The sequence below is a fragment of the Arachis ipaensis genome, chromosome B9 (assembly GCF_059453495.1).
Source record: "Arachis ipaensis isolate K30076 ecotype BB chromosome B9, ASM5945349v1, whole genome shotgun sequence".
In the NCBI taxonomy this organism is placed as follows: Eukaryota; Viridiplantae; Streptophyta; class Magnoliopsida; order Fabales; family Fabaceae; genus Arachis; species Arachis ipaensis.
In genome coordinates this window covers 143,270,051-143,286,053 of record NC_142444.1, presented here as the reverse complement: position 1 = coordinate 143,286,053, position 16,003 = coordinate 143,270,051, and the positions used below count along the sequence as shown (strand labels likewise).

The window sequence follows — 16,003 nt, the reverse complement described above, 5'->3', positions numbered from 1 at the left end:
CTTATACTTTTATCCAATTTAGCAACTTGCCTATTTCATGATCATTTATAATGATTCTAATATAGAGGTAGATATAACACTACAAGAAAAATATCTATTTAGCCACACTTTTTTTAAGCTACATTTGAAAAACGTAGCCTATTCTACGCTTTTTCGCATGGTGCCTTTTTATAAGAGAAAAGGAAATACTATTGAGGCATCACCTCAAAAGCGTCTCTTTAGATATTTTAATATCACTTATAAAGCGTAGCCAAATCTAAAAAGGTATGGGTACATTTTTTAGACCAAAGGGAGCGCTTTTAAAAAGTAACCCATTTGTTAAGTTTTGGGTGCGCTTCAAAAGTGTCTCCTAATATTAAAATACCAAATAAACACTTAGTAAAATTTTGTTTGCCCTCGATCACCCTCACTCCCTCACTCACGAAACACACACCCTCATCCTCACTCAACACACACACACGAAAGAGGGAAGAAATCAGAAAGCTAAGGGGGAGAACGGGAAGAAGAAGAGAGGAGGGGGAAGGAAGGAGAGAACGACGGCGGCTAACTAGCTAGGGCTCTACCGTCGTCATCGTCGAATGCCAGTGAGAGAGAGAGAGCTCAAGGAAGAGAGAAAACGCAATGGAGGAGAGAAGAAAGGGGTGCTCTGTCGCCGTTAAAGCTCCACCGCCGCTGCTAGGGTTTGTTGCCGTCGCCGTTCTGCCACTGTCAAGCTGCTGTACCGCCATCGAGGATCTCGAAGGGATGTCTCACCGCCGTTGTGCTTTGTCACCGCGCTGCCGTCGACTGGAGCTCGCCGCTATGCTGCTGCACCGTCTCCAAGCCGTTGCGTCACCGCTCATCTCTTCTTCACCGTTGCCGCTCATCACCATGGTCGTATCCTCTGTCGCCAGGTAAGCATTCTCTGTTCTGTATCCTCTCTTTCTTGCTCATTCTGTAACTCACTCTCACTTTTCAGTTCGAAGGTGTGTATGGTTTTGATAGTGGCTAATTGAGATAGAGAAGGTATGTATCAATTTTCAATTGGTTCTGTAAATTTTTGAGGGGTTTTGGGTTCTAATTTTTAGGTTTTCAATTAGTTTAGTATCTTAAGAAAAAATTAGTGAAAAGAACAGGTTTCACACTGAAATATTCTAATTTATGTCTTGGTTCATACGCATTCCTTGAACATAATGGTTGCTTTCAATTTCCAGCTTCAAGCTATATTCCTCTCTAATGCCTTTTTTGGTTATGTTTTCTTTGCTTTGGGTGTTTTACATGGAAATTTGATTACCAATTTAAATTCTCCTTAATCATATAAACCAGGAATTCATCTGAAAACTAAAGAATTAAGCTGTATTTTTCTGTAGGTAAACAAGATTTAATCTGTTATTTATCTGATTGATTATTATTTTTATTTATATATAAGTTGGTTATGGTGTACAGATATAAAATCAGGACATGGATTTATTGTTGGAGATGAAGGGTACAAGCAGGACATTGACATTCAGAAAGTTAAGCTTTTAAGGTAGGCATTGACACAGCTCTCCAAGTTAGTTGAGTGCAGAGCTAGTACAGGATGAGTATCTTTTTTTTTTTTTTTTGTGCAACTTATGAGAATTTTTTTCATCTTAATTGATATTGGAACCTGGAAGTGCTCATTTAGTTGTGTAGGTGATGATGATATTTGGATTGATAACATCAGATAAATGTGTGAAGCTCCAAACAATTGAGTGAATTTGTATGGTTTTATGTTTCCTTTTTCGATGATTGCTTTTGTAATTGACAAGTTCCATATCAATATCGTCTAGGAATATGGCCAAATAGCCTTCTCCTGTGAAATTGCTTTTAGAGTTGAGTCAGGTCCATAATTTTAAATTGGTAACAAAACTTATTGTTTGCTTTATGTTGTAATTGACTGCATTTTATATATAATTAAATGCTAGATTTGAGATTCGTGTAGTATAACTAATACCTTATGAACTATGTTCTATTTCCTCTGGTTGAGATTATTTACTGAATTTTGATTCTATCATTTTAGCAGATCCAGAACTTGAAACATCAGTTCTTTCAGTTTGGTAAGTTTTGTAACATAGCATAACTTTTCTTGTTAGAAATCTAAGTCATATTTTTCTTGTGCAGTCTCGATACGATCTTAACACTATTCTATTTCTTTTGGAATTGGGGCTGCTGATAAACTCCAATTTTGTGGTTTATCTTGTGCTTATTTTGGGAGATTTTATCACCTTTTCTCACAATTATTCAATGAAATAGCATGGATTCATAATTCTCCCTTAATTTGTGCTTAAGTGTAAAAACATGATTTTTAGGCCCTTAAATTGGTGATTTTAATTCACTTTAATTCCATTCAATGTCTTGATGTGTTTGTTGAGTGATTTCAGGTTCATAAAGCAAGTATTGGATGGAAGAAGTAAAGAGAAAAGCATGCAAAGTGGAGAAATCATGAAGAAATGAGCTTTTGGAGAATTGAGGGCCACGCGCACGCGTCATGCACGCGTACGCGTGCATTGGAGATTTTCAAGCCACGCGCACGCGTCACTCACGCGTACGCATGAGTAGAGGTTTTTGCCAGCGACGCGCACGTGTGACGTTCGGCACGTGACCCACTTAAAGTGAAATCGCTGGGGGTGATTTCTGAGCTGCCCAGGCCCAAATCCAACTCGTTTCTGAGGGTATTTCATGCAGAATTCAAGCTTAAGCAAGGGGGAGCACTTAGTTAGTCATAATGAGCCTTTAGTTAGTTTTCTAGAGAGAGAAACTCCCTCTTCTCTCTAGAATTTGGTTAGGATTAGGTTAATTCCTCTTAGATCTAGGTCCAATTTCATGTTTTCATCTTGTTTCCTTTATGAATTCTTGCTTCTACACCTTCATTCTCTTAGTTTGTGATGTTAATTTTACTTTTATGCTTCTTTTATGTTCATGCACTCACGTTGGATTTGGATCTCTTTTAATGAATTTAATATTTGATGTTCTTTTATTGTTAATTTGAGCTATGAATTTTACTTTCCTTGTAATTAGTAGTTGGTAGATTTATATTTCTTGCACTTTTACCATGCTTTCCTTTTACACCTTCCAAGTATTTGACAAAATGCTTGGTTGAATGTTAGAGTAGATCTTGAGCATTCTTGGCTTGAAAAGAGTAATTTGGTAATCTTGAGTCATGATTACCCAACTCATGTTGGTGATCTAGAGTTGTTAATTAATATGATTTTTATTGACTCTAATTTCTTGCTAATTCCATTAGTAAGTTGATTAGGATTTTTGGATTGAGATTAACTAGTTTTGTTTGACTTTCTCTCATGGAAGATAACTTACACCTTCTTCCAACTTTGGAGATGACGAAATAGGATAAATTCTTGTTAATTATTGTGTGACTAGGATAGAAAGCCTATATTCTCAAACCTTGCCATGAATGTCTCTCTTTTTATTACTTGCTTTCTTTAGTCACTTGCTTGATTTACTCTTCTTGTCATTTAATTTCTTGCTCATTTAATTTCGTGCCCTTTTATCAATCAAACCCCTTGTCCTTCATAGCCAATAATTGACTACTTCATTGCAATTCTTTGTGAGACGACCCGAGGTTTAAATACTTAGGTTAATTTTTATTGGAGTTTGTACTTGTGACAAAACCATATTTTTTATTGGGAGGATTGTTTGTTGGTATAGAACTATGCTTGCAACGAGATTTCATTTTGAGAAATTCTATACCAACACAACAAATCTCTTCATCAGCTGTTGCCAGGTTAGATTAAACATTATCTACCATAAATCTTCTGTTTGCATATCTAGAGGCTGTGGATGGCAGCACCTTGGGCCTTTCATAAATCTAGGAGCATTCTACCTATGTGGGATTTCACTTGCTGCAACATTGGAATTTTGGGTCAAATTAAGAGGTAGAGAACTTTGGATTGGTATGACCATCTTTTTTAAGTTCAAACAGCATCCTCCCCCTCTCCCTGTAACTCATATTTGTCAATTTGCACCAGGTTCTATTTTTTTTCTAATCTTGTAGCTGATGAAGTCTCTAGGTTAATTTTAATTTTGTTGTTTGGATTTTGTTCGCATTTAATTTTTTTTCATGTGCTTTGATGTGAGAATGCAGATAGTAATTTGGGTTTTACTAAAATTTGATTAATAGTATCATAACAAGTTGGGGTTGGGGTTGAGTTCCCATTAGATATAAGTTACATAACTCTACCATGTGAAGTGCTACTTCATAAATCATAATCATTCTTAAGCTTATTATGCTGTATATATCTGATTCATGTGCAAAAAAGTAGCTTAACTGTCCATTCATACCTCAATTATATTCAATTGCATGTCATTATTCCATTATATCTTTTCTATTATTCAAAGGTAATAAATCATAGAACTGTACAATAATGTAAAAACATGAATTATGCAGAGTACCTGGTGATACGTTTTTTATTTTATTAGGTGAAAAATTAACTTCTTATCATGATTAATTTTAATAATATTTCAGATATATATTTCTTTATTGCTGGCTTTTTTATTTTTTTTTTCCCTAAATTTTTTGTATACTGGATATGGAAGGGAGCCTTGGAGCAATGCTTTAAGTTTCTCCAAATCATTTCTAGGTCACAGGCTCAAGCTGTGTAATTAGTCACTACCACTTGCCTTGAGTTATGTGTTTCTTGGTTCACCGTCGCCGCTCATTACCGCGCTCACCAAGTAAGCATTATGTGCCTCACTTTCTTCTTCTCGCTCATTCTCTCACTCTCTCTCACTCACCCTCTCTGTGAAGTGTCAAAGAAATTGTGTGCTCTCTCCCGACCGCTTCTCTGCTCTGCTGTGAAGCATCAAGGTTTCCGATGAGTCAAAGCATCGATCTCTAACAAGCGAGGTAAGTCTGTTTGTTCAACTGTTAACTTGGAAGAACTTAAATGGACTGTGAAAGGTAATTTTACTACTGAACCTTTGGCTGCATCTTCTGCAATTCGAAGTCGAGTTAGCCAGTCTAAGTTCTTTTGCTTGGAAGGTTCTGTGAAAACATTGGAAACACATGTCATGGGATAATTTGTAGTGCTAAATAAACAGATTAAAAGAAAACGTAGGATTTAGTTGTTAGACCATGAAGGTGATCCCTTAAAGTGCCATTGTGCATATACTCATAAACCATAATATGCTGATATTCTTCTTCACAGTATCCAATCAGAGGAACCAAGTTCCTGTGATGAATTCTTGATAAGAGGGCTACCTGCATTTGTTATTCTACAATCAAAAGTCTAAAAATTAAGAATTTCATATATTCTCGTAGTTTCTCTTGTCTATTTATGGAGAATGTCATGCTAATAATAAAATATACTGAATACAACTCCCACTACAAAATTTATATTTATTTATGATAGTTTTTTAATGGGAGTTATTAAAACCTCCATAATATATTTTATTTGTGACAAATTATAAAACTCCCACTGATATAATACTCCCAATTCAATTAATTATTCTAAAATAATCTAACTCAAATAATTATTAACTCAGCCCAATCAAAAAAAATCAAACAGGGCTTTGAGAAAGAGAGAGAGGACGAGGGAGAGTGAGATCTTTCATTCTCTCTGAAACCCTAGAATCTCAATGTCGTCGCCATCGCCATCGCCACCGCCACCGCCACCGCCATTGTTGCCGTCCTTGTCTCCTTCGTCAGCACATCACCGGTAGAGTTATAAATGGAGGACGAGGTGATCGTGGAGCCTCTCTTCTGCTTCTGCATCGTCTTCCAGGGTTCTTCCGCTGGTTCTGCTTTTATATTATATTATTTAATTTAAATAAACTAAATATATAATAACTGATTTTTAGTATACATATAATATTTTAAAAAAGGATCAAATTAATTTTTTTATCTAATATAAGAATTTAATTGTAAAGTTTTAAGTTATAAAATATCTAATTAAAAATTTAGTAAAATTATAAAAATTAATAGAACAATTAATTCTAAAACAATAATTTTATAAGGATAAATTAAAATTTTATTAAAATATAAAGTTATCCGTAGTCGTTTTATTTTTAAAAAAATTGGAGCTGTTTGAAAATATTTCATGACATGTTTTAGAAAGGCTTTCTAACTTTATAGTTTATGAAGCACAGTAACTTTATAGTTTATTCATATCAAAACTTTATAGTTTATAAAAAAAAAAAATCAGTGTATATTTTCATTTCGATAAATGTGTTGATTTTATTTAGGTGGTATTTTAAATTTTTTTATTTTTTTCTTTTATTTTTTTCCTCTCATAGATACTCTATTCTAAAAAACGAATGGATGGTTTGTGTATTGAGTAAATAGCCAAAATTGTCTCTGAAAGATATTCGATTTCCATTTTTGTCCTCGAAAGATAAAGTTAATCGAAATCGTCCCCGAAAAATACACGATTGGTCACGTTAGTTCTTTCGTCAGTTGGATGATGACGTGTTATGTTAAGTGCCACGTGGCATATGATGACGTGAGGGGGCTAATGCCACGCGTCACAAGATGATTGGTTGACGTGTCAGCTCAGTGACACTTGGCATGCTATGTGTCAGGTCAGTGACACGTGGCATGTCATGTGGCACTTGACATGTAAAAAAGTTATTTATAATCAAAACAGTCCTTGAAAGTTAAGACGTAAGTCATTTTCATCCCTGAAATTTTAAAAATTAATCAAATTAGTCCTTATATAATTTTTTTTTTATTTTTTACATAAGGACTAATTAGATTAATTTTTAAAATTTCAGGGTTGAAAATGACTTACGTCTGAACTTTCAAGGACTATTTTGATTATAAATAACTTTTTTACATATCAAGTGTCACGTGGCATGCCACGTGTCACTGATCTGACACGTCAACCAATCATCTTGTGACGCGTGGCATTAGCCCCCCACGTCATCATCCAACTGACGGAAGGAGTAACGTGACCAATCGTGTATCTTTCGGGGACGATTTCGATTAGGATCCCGCTAGGGAGATAATGAACTATTTGTACAATTTGTACAATGGGCTATTGAGTTACAAAATGAACATCCCCCATACTATCTAGAATAATCATCCGAGTACTAGGGATAATAAACATCTTCCCAAAAGCTTAAACTGATTTTGGGGTTCACCAAGGATCGAACTCTTGACCTTTCAGATCTAACACTCTAATACCATGTCATGATACCACTCATCTCAAAAGCTTCACCTGATAAGAAAAGATAATACTAATGGTTATATCTCTAATACTTCATAAACTTCCATTGTACACATTGTACAAATATTCCATTGACTCCTCATACTTTCCCTTTCGATTAACTTTATCTTTCGAGAACCAAAATGAAGATCGGAGTATCTTTCAGGAATGATTTTGGCTATTCACTCTTTATTTATTTGTAAACAATAGGAATGAAGAAAATATACGAAGCAAAGTTAGTTGATGAGCAATTTCTTATGCTGCTACGTGCTGCGTGCAATGCAATTTCTTCGGAAAATGAAGAAGAAATCTCAAGAAGTGGAATGCAGAACGCGATACTTATGGTAGCGAAACAAGGGAATGCTACATTCATTGTTGAAGCATTAAAGACGCACTTAGGCCTTTTGTGGACATGAACCCAAGATAGAAAGCACATATTTTCTGTTGCTGTTCAGTATCGCCAAACAAGCGTTTACAATCTTTTTCATGGTCTTACTCTCAATCGTACATTTTCAAGCTCCTCTGACACCCATGGAAATTATATGCTTCATATGGCAGGATTGCTAGCTCCACCAGAACACCTTAGTCCTATTCCCGGGGCACTTTTACAAATGCAAACGAGAACTTCAATGGTTTAAGGTAAATCATATATTATTTCAAATAAATGAAAGAAAAGTACTTCAACTCATTTTTTTTCTGAATTACTTGAAAGAATTTTTCAAATACTTAATAGCAAATATCTACGGAGAAATACTATCATGATAATTGTTAAGAAGGTGTTATGTTAGTTTTTTGAAATAGTTTAATGTTGGTTTAGTGTATTATAGACTTGAATATTATAACAAAAATAATTTTGATGAATAAGTAGTTTGGATAAATAGTTTAAAAAATTTGATAATTATATTATTGATGGGTTAAGGAGAGAGTACAAATTCTAGTGGAATTTAATATGTTTGTTAGTTAGTTACAATAAATTCTATAATGGCCTATTTATAGACTCCATAAGTTGATTTTAGATAATTTCAAATATTAGATATTTCTAGATATTAACCTAGATATTTTTAGTACTTGATTTATTTACTTAACTTCTAGATTTCTCTATCATAATATCCAGATATTTATTTTTACAAAATAAGATCATGAAAATTCTAGAAAGTTCTACAAATGTGTAGCATTATTAATACTCCTCCTTGATGCATATTTGTGTAATTTCAAGCATCTCTCGAAAATAGTTCGAACTTTGATCTTGGTAGTGCTTTAGTGAAGATGTCTGCCAGTTATTCATCTGTGTTTGCAATACTCGATCTTTATCTTTTTTGCCAATATAGCTTCTCGTATAAAATAATACTTGATAGCTATATGCTTGGTCCTACTATGATAGACTGGATTGTTTGCCATTACTATTGCTGACTTGCTGTCGCACGATATAGTTGTTGGTTCTTCTTGTTGCTCTCCTATGTCTTCGAATATTTTCTTTAGCCATATTGTTTGACTAGTAGCAGTTGCGACTGCAACATACTCAGTTTCAGCAGATGATTGAGTCACAGTTTCTTATTTTTTTGATGTCCAAGAGAATACTCCAGATCCTAGTATAAATGCATATCAAGAAGTTCTTTTATTTCATGTTATCAATTGATCCTGCCCAATCACTATCGGTATATCCAAGTAGTTTTAGATTTTCGATAGATTTATAATGAATGTCATAATTCTTCTTGCAGTCCCATAGTGCTTCTGACTTGGCTTTTGCATGAATTTTGATAGTAGACTTGTTGCATACATGATGTCAGATCTTGTGGTAGTTAGATAAAAGAGACTTCCAATGTGACTTTTGTATTGCAAAGCATCTGCCTCTCCAGATCCATTTTCTTTTTGTAATTTCTCATTATGGATTAGAAGAATAGATACTGCTTTGCAATTATTCATCTTGAACCTTTGTAGTAAATTTTGAGTGTATTTTTTTTTGTGAGATGAAAATTTTGTCTTCATTTTGGTTTACCTCAATGCCAAGAAAATAGTGTATCAATCCTAAGTCGGTTATCTCAAATGTTTGCTTCATTTTTTTTTTTTGAATTCTCTAATCATATAGACTCATTGTTTCCTATGTAGATAAGATCGTCCACATACAAAAAAACTATGAGAGTGTTTGAATTACCTTGCGTCTTGATGTAGAGTGTAGGCTCACTTTTACTCCTCCTAAATTCATGATCAGTGAAATATTTATCAATTCGACTGTACCATACTCGTAGAGCTTGCTTGAGTTCATAGGGTACTTTTTTTAGCCTTAGCACATAGTTTTCATGTTCTTCTACAACGAACTCTTGTGGTTGATCAATATATACTTTGTTTACCAGTTCTCTATTTAGACAGGCAGATTTCACATCCAGTTGATAAATCTTTTATTGCTTTTGTGCGGCTAGTGCAATGAGCACCTTTATTGTATCTAGGCGAGTTACAGCTGCAAATGTCTCTATGTAATTTATCTCAGAAATTTGTGCATATCCTTTAGCTACGAGCCTTACTTTATGCTTCTGAATAGATCTATTAGGATTGAGCTTAGTCTTGTATACCCGTTTGACTCCAATAAGATCTTTATTTGAAGGGTGATTTACTAGTTCTCATATGTTGTTCTTCTCAATCATCTTGATTTCTTCTTTTATGGCATTTCTCCATTCTTCTTGCTTTTCTGCTTCTTCAAAGCTTGTAAGCTCGATCTTGACAATTGCATATTTCATATACGTCTTGTAGAGATCTTGTTTTTTTTTGGAGAAGAATTATTAGTTGTTGCTTCTTCTGTTGGAGTAGTTGTGCTTGCTTTTTTTCACGTTCTTGTTCTTTTAGTCTAGGTGGTTGTTGTGATACTCCAATACTTCTTTTCTCGACGTTTTCATCTTTCTAGTTTCATGAAACATTTTCGTCGAACTCCACATCTTTACTGATTATGAGTTTCTTTATTTGTAAGTTATACACACGATATCCTTTTGATTGTGTACTATATCCAAAGAAGATTCTTTTTTCTGTCTTCTCAACCAGCTTGCTTCTTTTTTGTATGGGAATGTGGACATAGCATATGCATTTAAAGACTTTTAGATGCTTTGTGGAAGGTTTTCATCCACTCCATGCTTCGATATGAATTTTATTTTCTATTGCCTTAGTGGACAACAATTTAGTAGGTATACTACTGTGTAAACAGCTTCTGCCCAAAAAATGTTTGGCAGATTTTTCTCCTTGAGGATCAAGCATGCCATCTTTATCACAGTTCTATTTTTTCTCTCAGATACTCTATTTTGCTCAGGAGCATATCCTACTGTATGTGAGTTGACGCTCGACACCCTCTTCTTCGTAGAATTTATTAAATTCTTTAGAAATGTATTCAGTTTCTCTGTCACTACGAAGTACCTTGATGCTACGACCATTTTACTTCTCCAGATGTTGCTTGAACTTCTTAAAGATGTCCAAAATTTCTGATCTCTCACGTTGAAAATATACCCACATCATTCTAGTATAATCATTGATGAAGAGAATGAAGTACCTGTTGTTATTGAGTGATGGAGTCTTCATTGGACCACAAATATTAATGTGAACTAATTCAAACATCTCCTTGGCTCATCAAGCTCTTCTAAAAGGAAATGCTTGACGATGTTGCTTGCCAAGTAAGCATCATTCGCAAGGTCGATTAATCTCTGTGATGCTTGGTAGATCTCTTATTAATTGCTTTTGATGTGACAACCGTAATCCGTGAAAATGAAAATGGCCAAATCATCGATACCACAACTATGAATTATCTTCTTGTGCCTTTAATGCAGTTTCTATGATATAACTCCATTTGAGTGAAAAGCTCATGTTTTTCATTTTGATGATCGCTAGAAGTTTTTTAGTTTTTCTTTCACTTATGGTGTATGAGTCTTCTTCAAAGTGTAATACATAGACTTGCTCCATCATTTGGCCAATACTAAGTAGATTATGTGCTAGTTTAGAAATTAATAGAATATCATGAATATTCTTAGTTCCTATCTTGGTGTGGACAGTGATTGTACCTTTACTATCTGCCTGCACGATCATTTCGTCTCCAAGTCTGATGCCAGATCGAACAGATTTATTGATGTCACTGAATAGGCTTTGATCACCTGTCATGTGATTACTACAACCACTATCGAGATACCATATGTCATCTTTCTTCTTGCACTCTTCTTGTGATAACGCATAGAATATACACTCGTCTCCTTCCTTTTCTTTAGAGAAGTCTGCGCAATGATTGATCTTCATCCTATAGTCTTTCTCCATATGCCCAAACTTTTTACAATTGCGGCACTGTAGTTTTCCACGATGTCAACAATTCTTCTCTAGGTGGTTGGTTTTCTTGCCTATGCCACAAGGAGAGCATTATTTTCTATCTTCAGTTTATTTTCTATTTTTCTAGAAGTGTCTAAACATCTAGAATTTACTTGTTTTTTCCTCCTTTTTTTTATTTAGATTCTGAAATTTTATATTGAAATTAGACTGAAATGCATTTTCTATTGAATCTTCATCATCTTGACTTGCTAATCTTTGTTCAAAAGTGTACAGTAAGCTTATTAAATATATTAATATTAGCGTTGATAAATTCTTAATTTTTTCAGTTATAGACACTTTAGGATCGAATTTGAAAGGTAAACTAATGAGTATTTTTTTTACTTTTTTTTTATTGGATAAGTCCTCTTCATAAGCTTTCATTTCAGTTACTAAATTCATTAATCTTAGCTTGTATAGTAATTTTTTATTTTCTCAAAATTTTTTATTTTCACTAATTTTTCTGATTATCTTCCAAATTTCTAAAAAAAATTAAAGTTTTGAGTTTTTCTTTTTTATGTTTTCAAAAAATAATGTAATATTTAAATTTTACTCATTTAAGAGCTATATAGGGGAATGAACTAAAACTCTTAATCATTACTCGTTTTAAAAAATTAAAATGATGAAAGCATCCTAAAAAAAAATTAAAACATGACAAAAGAATTCAAGTATTATATATATATTTAAAATATTTTAAAGATCAAATTTTGATATAGTATTTTGTGATTTTTTGGTTAATAGCCAAAATTTCTTTAAAAAATAAAAAAAATCATAGATCAAATTTTACACTAATTTTTTTACATGCACTTTTTATAAATATCATCTGAAACTTATAAAAAAAACATTTTTATTATTTTTATAATATTTTTTAATTTTTTAAATATTTTTATTTTTTAAAAATAATTTTTATCCGTATTTAAATCTTTTGAGAATGTATTTGGTAGCCTTCCCTTGTAATAAATTTACCAATAATTGGCCACCGCACATTACTTCCAATATAGCTAGTTAATATGAGTTAGAAATTTAGAATACAAATCAATTTGATTTATGCAACTTTACCAAATTATTCCAATATATCATTTTACCATTTTACTAACTTTATCACTTTAGAAGATCTAAATTCTTCCATTTCACTTCATAATAAATGTTTTTTATTTTATTTTTTAGGTTAATTAGAATTGACAAATAAATTTGAACACAAGTTCTTGGTATTTTAATTTCATGGAGTTGTCTATGTATGTAGGAAGTGGAGAGCATCACGCCACCTAAGGTAAAGGAACAATTAAACTCAAACAATTTGACAACTAGAGAATTGTTCACAAAGGAACATAGGGATTTGGTGAAGGAAGGTGAGAAATGGACCAAAAAAACGGCAAGTTCTTGTGCTCTTGTAGCAGCCCTTGCAGCTACCATCACCTTTGCTGCTGCTTTCACTGTTCCGGTGGCAATGACCAAAACAATGGATATCCAATCTTCTTGCATAAAAACCTATTTATGCTGTTTATAATATCAGATGCAGTGTCACCCTTCTCTTCCACAACTTCCCTGCTTGTGTTTCTGGGGCTCCTCACTTCTCGCTATGCAGAGGATGATTTTCTCGAGTCACTGCCCAAAAGGCTCATCATAGGCCTTTCCGCTATGTTCATCTCTCTTGCAACTATGATGGCTGCCTTTTGTGCCGCTCTTTTCCTTATGCTACAAAACCGATCATGGATTGTCACTCCCATCATTCTGCTTGCCTCTGTTCCAGTTGCTTTATACATTTGGTTGCAGTTTCCATTGCTTGTTCTCATCTTTAACTCAACCTATGGACCAGGCATCTTTGATAGAAATATTAAGCCTTGGCTTTGAGATTAAAAGCTAGTTAACTAGCTATAATGTGGTGTTGAACTTTGATGAATTCTTATTTTATTTGAGCATTTCAATATTTATCATTTGGTTTATAGTTTCCACTTCTTCTTTGCATTGCAGTGTAATGTACCATATTACTATATTCTTTACAAGCAATATGGGTAAAAAAATAAAAAGTAACCATTCACCGGCTCTAATATGTTACTAGGACGGTTACGAACTCCTATATAAATCATAAAAAAGTCTAGGCCAACAACTTTATTAAATTCTGGTCAGCATGTAATCATATAAAAAAATGAGTAATTATACATCATTATAAACATCATTAATGACTATTTAATAACTACAAATTATAAAAATTACTAACTTCCTAGCACTTCTCATAAATTATAATTGGTTGGTTTGTAGGTCTCTTATGTCATGGAGATTATTTATCCAAGTTTCATGGTATAATTGTTCTCGTATCTTTTTTTTTAGTAAAGTATCGTTTTTGTCCCCAATGTTTGGGGTAAGTCCCAAAGTTGTTCCTAACGTTTCAATCGTCCTATTTAAGTCCCTAACGTTTCAAAACTGACTCAATGTTGTCCTACCATTAGGGATCCGTTAACAGAATTGACGGCGGGACAAAATTGAGACAATTTTGAAACGTTAGGAACTTAAATAAGACGAAAACATTGGGGACAAAAATGATACATAGAAATAAATTTTAATTTTATCTTTGAATAATATCAATTTTTTATTATACATAGTATTCAATTATTTTTTAATCACATCTAAGTAAATTACACTTAATCATATTACTTTTATTTTAAATAAATTAATTTTTTTATAATTTTACTCTTAAAGATTTTTAGTTATCATGAAATGTTTGTAGAATGACTAGTATATAAACTTGCAGAAAAAAAATATATATACAATAAAATATAAATTATTCCTTTTGTCTCTAATGTATCAAAATTCTTTAAAATTATAAAAAAATAAATTTATTTAAAATGAAAGCAATGCGATTAAGTGTAATTTATTTAGATGTAATTAAAAAATAATTGAATACTATGTACAGTAAAAAATTAATATTATTGAAAGATAAAATTAAATTAACATTTATTTTTATGTATCGTTTTTGTCCCTAACATTTTCGTCCTATTTAAGTCCCTAACGTTTCAAAATCGTCTCAATTTTGTCCCGCCGTCAATTCTGTTAACGAATCCCTAACGGCAGAACAATATTGAGTCAAATTTGAAACGTTAGAGACTTAAATAGGACGATTAAAACGGGGACAACTTTGAAACTTACCCCAAACATTAGGGACAAAAACGATACTTTACTCTTTTTTTTTTTTTCCCATCATATTCCAAGGTTCATGTTATAATTGTTCACGGTGATTACATGTTAGATTTAGTGTTAAGTCGCATGAGGAATATTAGATAAAATATTTCTGATTCAAAGAATATAAATAAAATTGTTATATGCACGCAAAAAATTAACTACAAAATTATTATTATATTTTTGTATATAAATACATATATTTTATATTGGTGATTAATTTTTTTAGAGTAATTATTCAAATCAGTTCTCAATAATTTTAAAAATAGACATTTTAATCTCCAAGAAAAATCAATACACAAAAACAACCTCAAAATTTTACTCCAGCAGACAAATCAATCCCCAATTTATTTTTTGGTAGAGTAATTACCCAGATCAATCTCTAAAAATTTTAAAAGCGGATATTTTAGTCCTAAAAAAATTAATATATAGATTAATCCCCAACATTTTTTCCGTCAAACATAACAGTCCACCGCCATAAAAAAAAGTAACATAAAATAAAATAATAATAATAATAATTATTATTATTATTATTATTATTATTATTATTATTAATTGTACAATAATATTGTACCATAATTTTTTACATTTTTTGAAAAAAACAATGATAAATTTATTCATTAGATTCTTATATATGTATTTATAATATAAAAAGAGCTTTTGCATATATATAGTCACTCAATAACAATGTTCAATAAAATTATTAGAGATTATTTTATAAGAAACTCAAAATTAAAATTATTTGATATTTTTGTATTTAATATAATCAAAAGATGTCTTATTTTAAAAAATATATTTGTATTAAAAGAAAATATTTTAATTTGAATTTCAAAGCATTATTATTCATCTGGTTTGTTTTCAACGAAAATAGTGTATCAATATGTTAGTGTCATTGTCTATATACACAAAGCTAAGCTAATAATAATGAATTAATGGTTGACATATAATAAAAATAAAATGGATAGGAGACCATTTTGTTTGATAAAAAATATTGAAAATTGATTTATATATTAATTTTTTTTGGAGATTAAAATATCTATTTTTAATATTTTTGGGAACTAATTTGAATAATTATTATGCCAGAAAATAAACTGGAACTAATTTATCTGTTGGAATAAAATTTTAGAGATTAATTTATATATTAATTTTTTAAAAAACTAAAATATTTACTTTTATAATTCTTAAAGATTAATTTAGATAATTATTTTTTTTAACACGTAACGTAATTAATTTTTAATTAATGAACTGTAATGACCGCTTATTTAATTCAAATCGACCTATGGACTAAAATCAAATAAGATTTAGGGAATGAAAATTAGTTTAAAGAGTAAACTACTATT

The 16,003-nt window shown here is 31.9% G+C and overlaps 1 pseudogene; it reads left to right on the top strand.

Annotated features, from left to right (window-relative positions):
- The first annotated feature begins 7,375 nt into the window (after positions 1-7,375).
- On the top strand, positions 7,376-13,428 carry LOC107616495 (uncharacterized; annotated as a pseudogene).
- The last annotated feature ends 2,575 nt before the right edge of the window (positions 13,429-16,003 follow it).